We start from the raw sequence: 12,525 nt of genomic DNA on the forward strand, positions 1-12,525 counted from the left end.
AAAGTAGCCCCTAGCCCTCAAGAAGTCCACACTGTCATGGAACCCCCAGGTAAAGGAACATTTGTAAAACATTCTGATCAATGATAAAAAAGAGGTTTCCTCCTGTGCCTTTTCTCACACCACCCACATATACTTTGTTGTAGACCCAGTTGTTTTCACCTGTCCATACTCCTTCTCTAACAGGGCCCCAATTTTCCCTGGTGAATCATGCCTTCCCAATTAGGACCTGTCATTTGAAGTGTACCAGACTACCACTCAAGGTGACTAACCAAGGAACAGGTATGTGACCCAACACAGGCTGACACTCTCTCCCAGGATCTTGCATCCTAGGGAGTGTCTTAAGAAGGGAAAATGATTGGAGGCTTCATTGCCATGGCAGTATCTGAAGAGATTATCCAACCTGCCTTTATGACTGGTGAGGCAGTCATTGTGTGAGAAGTCTCATTATTATTATTATTATTTTTTTTTTGGTTTTGTGAGGTACTTCATCCCATATCTTTCCAATAAATTCCTTTCAAAATGTGGTTTACGTTGTTTGAAATGAAAGAAACTTTGATATGGTATCATTCAATATGAATAGCTCTCTCTGGCCCTCCTTATTTTGGCCACACCTCATATATACTTCATCCTATTTTCTGTCATTCTCTACATTTTGACTCTAGGGCACAGCGACTGCCATTTGGGGGAAATGCGTGGCCCAAGTGAGACAGACCTAGATTCTCCCTTTATTACATTAATCACATTGGGTAGGAATCTGAAGAAATATAATCTGTACTATCATTTCAAACTATCATTTGAAGAACTATCATCTACCTCACATATGTTACCTCATTTAATTATTACAGTATTTCTATGTAATAGGCATTACATAGAACAGAAGTTCAGATAGGTTAAGGAATTGGTCCAAGGTTACATAGCGAGAATGTATCAGAGCTCTAATTTGAACTCATACCTACCTGAGCTCAAAACTCAATTTTTCCTCGAGGCTTCTCAGCTACCCACCCCCGAGATATCACAATTTTGATGTGTCAACACATTACTTTATCTTTGTGGGACTTGGTTTCCTTATCTATAAAATAGGAATGTGAAAACCTACTACGTCGTATAGTTGTAATTACTAAATGGGATAATGTAGAGAAAGCCTTTAGTTTTTATAGGTGGCCAAAAGTGAATACTTTCTAGCTTAATTTCCAACTTTGATATATATATCTATATATATCTGGATCTTGGAGATTATGGTGAATTCAAAATCTTGACCAAATCAGTCATTTCCAATTATCCCTTAACCAACTTCTCCCCAGAGCAGCTGAAAAAATTTGATTTTATTTTTCTCTCCTTTCTCCTCTTAGCCCCACACCTTCCCATCTCCTGGAAGAAATGCTAACAAACAATGAAACTCTTATAGTAGGACATCAATGGTAAGGCCCATTGTGAACTCAGACTCTGCATAAGTGGGAGATGGTCTTCAGTACCTTTGCCTCCAGCCTGTATGTGTTTCTTATGTCATTTTTTCGTTTAAAAATGTAACTCATTTTTTGGATAATACTTTAGAGTATCTCTAAACTTCGATCTCTAAAGTTTTTAGCTTGAGAAGGAATTTTCAGTTTAGTAGTTGAAAAGAATAGGCCCTCTGCCTCAGACTTTTGCCATTAGGGTTAAATAATACATGACACTTGCCGTGCACAGAGTAGGCACTCAATAACTGAGCTCTGATTATTATGACACATTTATATTTTCAGTTTTTTGAACATAACCGATGCCTAGGCAATGTTGGTTGTATTGACTAGAGTAGTCCACAGTAAAAAGGTGTTTCATGGAATAGATGAAGAGTTGAAAAGAAAATATTTTCAGTTACACAATGTTTAAATGCGCACTGAGGGACATTAAGTGAAATTCAAAGTAAAGTTCTTTTTCAATCTGGTCCACTTTTCTGGTGTAAGATTGGTTTCTGGCAAATTAGAAAATACTGACTCAAATGAAGCTTTTGGTTTTAGCCTCAAGTTTAAGTTTTTACTCATTTTCCTTATTACCAGGAAGCAGTATCTGCATTGAGTGAGTATGAGGAAAGTCCTACTTTCAAAATATATGTGTCATTTTTCCCACAACTGTACATGAAGCCCACATCCTTTCCTTCTGACCAAGGTGATGGTCAAAACACCCCAAGAGAATACGTATTATCAGCATATCTTTTATAATACTTTTCAAAGCGACATGTTGTGAGAATCAAGTGCTTAGGGCTGGTAGATGCGATATCACAAGCCCGTAGCCCTGGGAGCATCAGATACTTATGTTGAGTTATATTGGGTTGTGGTTTGAGTGGCTGGAGGAGGGGCAGGGAAGTAGGAAAGCTAAAAAAAACTTGGAGGCGGGCATGTAGAACGCATTGGAACTAAAGTTAAGGCAAAAGGGAATAACCGAAAGCATGGTAAATCAAGGCCTTTGGGGGGAAACTGCAGAAGGGGAAAAACTTATAAACATTAAGACCTATTGGTGGTGCGGCAGCCAAGGATGGGAATGGGTCACAGAGCCAGAAGTTCAGAGATGGGTAAGGACTATGAGGATGTGTTAGAATCAAAGAAACCTGATGGCCTCAAGTCCCATTGTGTTTGCGTATTACCACTAAAACAGGCCAACTAAAGACTCTGGGACAGGGTCCGCTTGGGCATATGGAGGAAGTCTCATATCGGTTTTAAAGTGATGAAAGATTTTCATAAGTAAGAGGTTTCATTTTCTGTAATAATATGTTTCTGTACTACCTCCCATCTGAAATCTATAGCGGGGGAAAAGAAAAAAATTGGAAGAACACAAGAGATCTACAGCAGTCCATCTCATCTTAATGGTCCTCCCAAACTCTGCTCCCTGCTCTAGCAATAAGGAACACTTTACCGAATATAGCACAGTAGGGCCAATTCTGGGGATGGTACTTTTTTGCAGATTGACATTGGCAACAGTTATACAAATACATTAAAAAATTTTTTTAATTGTTTATTTTTGAGGAGAGAGACAGAGTGTGAGTGGGGGAGGGGCAGAGAGAGAGGAAGACACAGAAGCAGAAGCAGCCTCCAGGCTCTGAGCTGTCAGCACAGAGCCCGACACGGGGCTCGGACACATGAGCCGTGAGGTCATGACCTGAGCTCAAGTCGGACACTTAACCAACTGAGCCACCCAGGTGCCCCACAAAGACATTTTTATTTCCATTTATAACTGATGGGAATGTTGACTTATTTAAAAAATAGAAATGGGGTAATATGCTTCTATTACTTATTAAAAATATATAAATTAGAGAACATGGTTTTAAAAAATACGTTACACCGCATTTAGGTTACTGAGATTTTAAAACATTTTCACCATGGTTCCTGACCCACTGCTAGTATTCATGTAGTGGCAAACATTTTTAATAGAGAGGAGAAGAACATGGTGGGTGTGGAGGGGAGGTAACTCAGAAGCAAGTGGTATTTTACACTTGAACAAGATACAAGGTACTGAGGAAAGATTCTGCTGCCTTCAAATGTGTCATTCTGTCGGATTTCTTTTGGATGATGTTCTTTCCTATCTGAGAAAAGTATTTATTGGTAGCTACCCAAACTATTCCATTGGCCTTTTAAAAATTTTTAATTGTGAAAAATCTAAAGCATACACAAAAGTAGAGAAAAATGTATAAGTTCTCATGAACCGATCATCCAGCTTCAAGGGTTATAAATATTTTTGCAATCTTGTTTCATTTTGACCCTCACTTTTGTGTGTGAGGAGGCACTTAAGCAAATTCCAGACATTGTGTCATTTTGCCCATAAATACTTCAGTATGCACTGCTAATTAAAAGACTGTTTTATGTACAAACCATGCCATTATCACAACTTAACAAAATTAACAATTTTAATATATTCAATATATATTTCATATAGCCAATTCACAATTTTAATATATTCAATTTTAATATAGTCAATATATTCAAATTTACATCATTATCTCATATTTTAACAATAAGTTCCCTGTGTTATAATTATGCAAAAATAATGTGAAACGTCACTAGAAATCATAAAAGCCACTTATTTGAAGGAACATACTAATAATATATGATGATGATGATGACAGACTTGTGATCTATTATAGTAAAAATAATTATTGTCTCCGGGGTTAAGCTAAAAAAATCCTTAGTTTTAAGTTGCATAATACTTTAGAGAGTCAATTTAAAAGTTTTGCTATTTAAAAAAATTTTTTTTAAGTTTTTATTTATTTATTTTGAAAGAGAGAGAGAAAGAGAGGGAGGGAGAGAGAATCCCAAGCTGTCAGCCCAGAGCCTAATGTGGGGCTCGATCTCACCAACTGAGAAAACAACCTGAGCCAAAACCAAGAGTCAGACACTTAACCGACTGAGCCAACTGGGTGCCCCTAAAAGTTTTTCCTTTTTGATTTTTATAGTAGTTGGCTTCCTGAGAATGTTGGATAGATTATTTTTGTTCTTTTGCATTGCTTTCCATTTTATAATATTTATTTTTCTGGTTATGAAAGTAATTCATGTTCCTTATAAAAATGTTGGAAAATCAATCATAATTTCATGACCCAGTGATGACCGTTCAATATCCTGGAATATTTCCTGCAGTCTTTGGTGTGGCTATTGTAACCTACTTTTTACAATTTACATTTTATTTTATGCATTTCCCAAGCCATTGAGCAACAATTATTATTTTCAACCATCTTTGTGTGAATCTATGACTACTCCATGTCATACGTCCCTAAAATGGAATTACTGTGTTCAGGAGTATGAATACTTGTAAGCTTTTTAGTATCTATTGCTTAATTATCCCTCAGAAATTATTTTCCTTTTCCAGAAAATGAGCACTTATTTTAATTCAACTTCATTAGCATGAAATACTAAAATGCAATCTTTTTGATAAATTGATGTATGAAATACTACATCTGTTTTCTTTTTTTCTTTTAACTTTCTGTGAGAATGAATTATGTTTCAGTGTTTTTTGAAATATTTTTTCAAATGTTTATATCCATAACTGTAAGTTTTTGCCTATTACAATGTGTGACCAACTTTCTCTTTCAGGGCTCATCTCACTGAGTTGTTAATATTTTTTCTATAGTGAAGATATAAACATTTTGTGTGTCTTATGTTGGTAAATATTTTTCTTTTTCTTCTAATTTCATTTGTTTTTTTCCTAAAGAACTTTTACATTTTTACAGTCAAGCCTATCAATGGCTTTTATTGTTATTTCTTTCAAAGATTTTACTTAGTCTTTCCCATTCTCAAATAGTAAATATATACTCAAATTTACCTCTGTCGATTTATGATTTTTAAAAATACTTTATCCTTCATTCTCTCTGAATTAACTTCAGGAGTGTGGTGTGATGAAAAGCACAAACAGGACTTTTGCCAATTATTTCATTTTCATATCATATTAAGGGATAACCTTTCCTTTCCTTATTAATTTTTTTGATAGTAACTTTATCACATACTAAACTTCTTTATCACACAGTAAGTTTTTTTTTTTTTTTTCACACACTAAACTTTTATCTCCACTTTGGCCTATAATGGTGCATTGATTTACAAGTAAATGGGCTGTCTACTATTCTCTTTCCTTGGTAGATTGTCCTTCATTACTTTGAACATGGTAGTCAGTGAAAATGTGTTGTGTGAAATAAGCGATTAATGACTCATTAATATACCTGAGAAGGTATTAACTTTAAGTTAAATAAATGTCTGCTTTGATTGTTTTAAATATTTAACTTTGGGGAAAAAAAGGTGCTGAGCCTGATGGGTTTTTTAATGACCCTGCCATCTTACGATTCTTTCATGTAACTAACTTCCATAGTTATTTACTAAATCGGAGCACCAAGCTAGATTCTCACGGTCCCCAGGATCAAGATTAACATTTGGATCTAAGGCATTTTAATTCATCATCCAAAGCAATTGTGACGCAGGCTGGTATTTCTGAAACCCTCGTAACGGGCAGACATCTTTTGCAAAAAGACCTTTGAAGATTGCATTGTGTCTTATCAGTTCAGCAGGATATCCATATATACCAACTAGTTCTGGACTAGCTCAGCAAAATTCTCCTAAGAATTTGCCTCTGGGGCTTCTTTCTTAGCGCCCCCCAACTCCCGTCCCGCTCGCGCGCGCACGCGCGCGCGCCTCTCCGCCCCCCTAGCGATCCAACTTGACCGTAAACTACATCCCCGCAGGGACGCGATCTTCTGCTTTTGCAGCCTCCCGCAGTATTGCATTCACTCTCCAGATGTTGGCTTCTTGAATGAGCCCGCACCTTGCTGCGCTCCTCCTCCCACCCGAGCAGCGGAGCGGATCTCCAGCCTTCCGGCCACCTCCTACCTCCTCCCAGTCTCCAGGAGGCCGCGGCGTCCCTGGCGCTGTGTGGCTGCGCGTCCGCGCCGGCTCGGCCTCTGGGCTTGCGGGTCTGGCCCGGGGCCGGACGCAACACACGGTTCCGGACCAACACACGATTCCGGGCAAGGGGCACAGAGGATAGATGCCCCTCCCCACTTCCTCCCCTTTCTCTCCGTCTCCCTTTGCAGCCTAGTAAGAACGGATGAAGACAGTATTTTTATTCCGTTACTTCATTAAGTAACGTCTCTGCTTCTCACGGAAAGACCTCGGTGTCTGGCCTTCAGTTCCCTTGAAAGAAAACCCGGGGCTGAAGTAGATGGGGCTTTTGAAACGGATTGAGTCCTTGGGAATGAAAAAGGTGCCTCAGGGGGCGCTGTTTAAAGTGAACTAAACAAGCAAAACCAAAACAACAAAACACTCTCCCCTTCCCCCCAAAAACATAACCACCCCCCCCCCACACACAGCAGTAACAAAAAACTCCTTGTAAAATCGTTGAAGCAGACAATCTTTCAGTATGTTTTCAGCGCTAACGCGCCATGCTTTAAGCATTTTTGTTCATTTCCTTTACAACACATCACTTGCCTTTGTTTTCATCTGTAATGTTTTTCAAAAATAGGCAATTTTACCTCAACAATTCCTTTATATACATTTAATAACTTGTGTACATTATATCCATGAGCTGATTAAAGCAGCTTACATAAAAGATCAGCATTACACAAATTCTGTTCCAGAGAAAATTCTGGAACCTAGACCAAAGATTAGAGTTTTAGTCCCAGGTGTGCCACTGTTTTGTTTAGTCTTGGGCAATTCGCTTCGCCTCACTTTTGATCTCTGAAGAATGAACTAGTAGACCTGAATGAAATCCAGGTGTCTTTCCTGTTTTGAGTTTTCAGGACACCCACGCTAACTGGCTGGCGAACTGACTGTAGTCAGATCCCGGGTAGACTATAGGTTTAACTGCCTAGGATGGTGTCTTGGGTCCGTCCCAATTAGGGGTTTCCCCCCCTTGGGGCTTTGGCCACTCCTTTCTTCATTGGCCTTATCAGTAGGAAGCAGGCTGAGTCATTTGCTGACGAGTTAGGGCTGCTTCCTGATGCCATCTGAACCTAAGTCCCATGAAGGAACCCAAGGTCACACCTCATTAAAAGAAGAACACGCTAAGACCATGTTTATGGTAAGCCACTCTTTACAATCGGCTAGTCTGCTAAGTCTGCTAACTATTACTGGGAACAAAACTGTAGGTTTAGTGCCAAAAAGTTAAATCAAGTGAAATAGGATATAAAACAGGAGGTCGCCTGGAGTGAACAAAGGTGTACAACTCTCCTTATATGGTCAACTGTCTTAGATGAAAAAAAAAATGTTCACTTAGTTATTCTCAAGGAGGTTAGAAGAAGCATTAATGACAAACCTTTGACTTAACTCGTAGATCAGAGATCTTCCTGAATAACTTCTATCTAATCTAGGAAAAGTTTGTTGAAGCAAAAGATAGATGTGTTTTCCACATTAAGACTACTCTATTTACAAGTTAATTTCCTAAATAGTTTCTTTGGTGACATAGATATAGACAGAGTTTTATGTCTTCTAGCATTCTGACATTTTTGCTATCCCCAAACCCAGTAAACTCATATCAACAGCTTATTTCTGTTTCAAATGATAAAATAAGGTTCTTTAAGGATTTTAATAAGTTATTTGCCAAAGTACTCTAGGAATTTGATTTGATTTTAAAGTATTAAAGGTTGAGGGTCTTTATATACCTTTCAAAAAAACATGGAGAGCATTTGGAGATCTTTAATCATTAGTAATGGCTATTCATTTTAAAAGTTAATTAAAAAGTTTTAGTTTGAGCAGTTAAATGAAGTCTGGTGTCAAGGAAACTAGGATTTTTGGTTCCCTTATTGAGGAATGGTATTTGAGATTAATATCTGGGCACTAGGGGTGTTCATTACTACTGTGATAGCCTTTAAGCCATTTTGTGAATAGAATTCTATTGACAGCATCTATATGTATACACACACCATACATATACACATATATACATTATGAAAATACAGGCTATATGTAAATACACATGCACATACATAAATACATATATATGTGCACATACACATGCACATAGAAACATATGTATACATATATACATATGTATGTATATATGTATACATATATACATATGTATGTATATGTGTGTGTGTGTATATATATATATATATATATACATACATGTGTCTGTGTGTGTGTGTGTATATATATATATATATATATATATATATATATGAAATCTTGGACACCTGGGTGGCTCAGTCGGTTGAGCATCTGACTCTTGATTTTGGATCGGGTCCTGATCCCAGAGTTGTGAGATTGAGCCCCCTGTTGGGCTCTGTGCTGAGTGTGGAGCCTGCTTGTTGAGATTTTCTCTCTCACACGTTGCCTTCCCCGGCTTGTGCACATGTGCATGTGCTCTTTCTCTCTCTCCCTCAAAATAAAACAATTAAAAACAAAAACAGATATCTGGAGTCCACACTGATACTACCAATTCAGTTGTATCCTCCAGGGTTTTTGCCTTCCTTGTTTCGTATCAGTTTGCCCATTCTTCCCAGTGAGAAAACCATGGTTCTCAACGATCTCGATGCATTACTTTATTCGCTAAATCCTATAATAGATATAAAATAATTCCAGGACCTTTTTGCCTGTGCAATTAGAAAACAAACCTGTTAATAAGAATTTAGAATGTGTTTGCTGTTCTCCACTCCCTACTTTATGCTGGGCCCAAGGCCAAGAGTCAGATACTGTGGTCATTAGGGACTTGGGCTAGTTCTTTCACTGCTGTTCCATCCCTGTAATACTATGGGCCTTTTTTTTTTTTTTTTGGAAATAACATTGGATTCATTTGTTTCACTTTGCTCTGTTAGTTTTTCTTTTTTATCCCCTTTTTATATTTATGTTTATTCTTTGAGTATGTAATTACATGATTTCAAGTAATAACTATAAAAACAGGAATTCTCAGGGAAATGTCACTGCCTTGCATATTCCTTCCACCCGGTTCCCCTACTCTTTGTAGGTAACCATGGGCATTGTTTTCAGGTTTCTCGTTTATTGTTTTTTTTGTAAAGATATGCAGGTATATGTATAACTCGTTACACAAAAGGTACTATAATATATATGATGTTATGCATTGTGCTGTCGGTCACTTCACGACGTCTTTGGGAAGTTGTTTCAAATGAGTTCATAGTGATATTCCTCATTCTCTTTTATAATTGCATGGAAGTTAGAAAGCAGCAATCAGCTAGAGATTCAGAGAGAGAGAGAGGCACAGAGAGACGGGGGGTGGGGGGAGGCTACTGCTGGATGTTGTATTTGGTAGGGAAAGATGAGTAAGAAACATTTTTTGGGAAATTTTTCCCTGGGTTGTGAGGTGTATTTCCTTGCATTTTCCAACCCTTGAGAAAACTTCAGAGAAGGCCACTTTTCACATATATTGGGCATGTCACTTTGCTGAAGTAGATTTGAAAGTGTAACAAGAAGGTGCCGCCTGGGTGGCTCAGTCAGATGAGAGGTCCACTCTTGATTTCAGCTCAGGTCATGATCCAGGGGTCACAGGATCAGGCCCTGCTGAGTATGGTGCCTGCTTAAGACTGACTCACTCACTCTCTCTCTCTCTCTCTCTCCCCCTTTGCCTCTCTCTAAAATAAAACAACAAACAAATAACAAAACTATACCTTGAAAGTGTAACAAGAACGTTGATTTTATTTTAGTTACAGGGAAAAAAATCAATGATATCATACAGTGGATCATTTAAAAGTCCTGTTTCAACTGTGGCTAATGATATAAATCTTTCCAGGTGTGGCTGGGATGTATGAAAAGAAACAGTAGATGTCCAAATCCCCGTCGTCTGGGGATTTGAAGGCTCGTCCTAGATAGGGAGATTTCTCACTCAAGGCGGTGGCAACTGTACAATTAGTGTGGAGAGCACAGCCACAGAATCATCATGGCATAAACATTTCAGTGACAGCCTGGAATCCGGAGGGTTAGATCCTGACGTCAGAGCTGGGTTATTGTGCCAGAATCTGAGAACTAGAGATGAAAGGCCCAAACATCTCAAGAGTAAACAGGGAGGGACTTGGGATGATCTTCCAGCTAGAACAAGTGCGGCTGTTCCCAGCTTCTTTTGAAGTTCTGGCCGGGGTGTGGTGGGTCAGCTGAGTGTAATGAACCCGAGGCACAAACGTGTAGACATCCGAGGACTAAGAGAGAATGCCATACAAAAGGTCCAGAGAGAGAGTTAAAGTGAGTAAAATTATCAGTGTGAAGGGAAAATATTTGAATTTCATTTCTGTATTTTGGAAAAAGATCTAAGACAATGTGATCACGTAGCCTTTTATTTATTTATTTATTTATTTATTTATTTATTTATTTATTTAATTTTTCACGCCGCCTTTTAAACACAGCACGGAATACCAAACTCAGACAAACATCTCAAGACTAATTGCATTTTAAACATCGGGTAGTAAATGTAAGCAATTTGCTTCCTCAAGAGGTTGAAAGTATGCCCGGTTTCCAGCAGAAATTTTTAGATGAGTGAATTGGAAATAACTAGGAAAGTAGAGGCATTGAAATGACTTTTTTTTTTTCCTGTAAGACAGGAGGTAAGAGTTTATAGCTCGATAGATTGCAAAACGCATCTTCTACTTCTTCTTTCTCTCTTTACTCTTTTCCTCTTTCACTATTAAATTTGTGACAAACATCTATATAAAAACTTGGAAGCTGGGGTTCCTGGTGGCTCAGACGGTTCAGTGTCCGGCTCTTGATTTCGGCTCAGTTTGTGATCTTGTGGTTTCGTGAGGCACGTCGGGCTCTGTGCTGACAGTGCAGAACCTGCTTGGGATTCTCTCTCTCTCTCTGCCCCTCCCCCACCTCTCTCTCTCTCTCTCTCTTGAAATAAGTAAATAAACTTAAAAAAAGAAGCAGAGAATACAATAATAGTTTCTAGGGGCTGGGGGCTGGGGTAAAGGAGGAGTGATTGTTCCAAATTTCAGTTATGTCGTACATAAGTTATAGAGATCTGCTGTAGAACACAGTACCTGTAGTTAACAAAACGATACACAATGATCGCACGCTTCAAAATTTGTTAAGAGGGCACACCTCATGGTAGGTGTTCTGACTACAAAAAAAAAAAAATCAAACCAAACCAAAACAAACCAAAAACAAAGAAAAACCCAAAGGAACACAAGGAAACTAGGAGGTGTTGAAGGTGTTAATTATGGTGAGGATACCACGAGGTGTTTACATCTGCCTGAACTCATCAAATTGCACGTTCAACATGTGCAGTTCTTTGTATATCAATTGTACCTAATAAAGCTGTTAAAAGTAACAATGAAAACATAAGGCTCATTGATATAAGTGTACAGAAATAAGCATGCCCCATATATGGGCTGGACACCTCCCCTAGCACATTGCTAATTTCAATGATTGTATCTTTCATTTCTAGGAGTTTTACTTTTAAACAAATCTGCCTGGCCATTTTTATAAATCTCATTCCCTTTTATGTATTTTTGTACTAATTTCTTTCTTTGAAATATTTATTAGACTTAATACTTTCGACTACTTGTTAACATTTATTATTTATATGGATTTTTCATCCGTAGTGGCTGGTTTTGTTGTGTGTAGACACCATGTGCCTTGCCACCTTATCTGTGGAAATGCTTCGAAGATGGAGTTTAAAGAGCTGTCCTGTAGAAAGAATTTATATTTACTGCTGTCAGGTGCTGGTGGGGTAGGGAGTGGGCCACAGGACAGAGGCACCAGCAAACCAAGAATCTTTTCATCTAAATTTTCACCTTTTTATTTTTTAAGGTTTACACAGGTACTGAGACCAGAAGGTCCTAAATCTGTGTGAGTGCAGAATTATGGCTAGTAGCTTTCTGGATATTTATTCTCCAACCAGATCTAAGGATGAGGCAAGGAAGTATCTCCATGCCCCTTTGAAAGTGTGATCTTTGGGGAATCCAAGCTTTAGGGTTTTTCCCCCATCTTTTTGGTACCCTGATCCTGGGTCCAATGTGAGTAGTGTGGCAGGTGCCCAGGAGAGAAATGTTGTCTCAGGCACTTGCTTATCTCTCTGCATGTGTGTTTTCTCATTGTTTCTGGCCTTTGGGGATTTCCCTGATAAGCTTGCATG

At 38.4% G+C, this 12,525-nt stretch overlaps 1 long non-coding RNA gene across 12 annotated transcripts in view; it reads left to right on the top strand.

Moving 5' to 3' along the window:
* Positions 1 to 12,525, top strand: part of LOC102901148 — a 147,604-nt gene that overhangs the window by 104,615 nt on the left and 30,464 nt on the right. For 11 of the 12 annotated variants that reach the window (XR_006588575.1, XR_006588577.1, XR_006588583.1 and 8 more), the window contains 2 exons: positions 184 to 279; positions 1,350 to 1,418. The exons of the other annotated variant lie outside the window; for it this stretch is intronic. This is a non-coding gene — a long non-coding RNA (uncharacterized LOC102901148). The remainder of the gene's footprint in view (positions 1 to 183; positions 280 to 1,349; positions 1,419 to 12,525) is intronic. 12 annotated transcript variants of the gene reach the window in all.

This window comes from Felis catus, chromosome D4 (assembly GCF_018350175.1).
Source record: "Felis catus isolate Fca126 chromosome D4, F.catus_Fca126_mat1.0, whole genome shotgun sequence".
Taxonomy (NCBI): Eukaryota; Metazoa; Chordata; class Mammalia; order Carnivora; family Felidae; genus Felis; species Felis catus.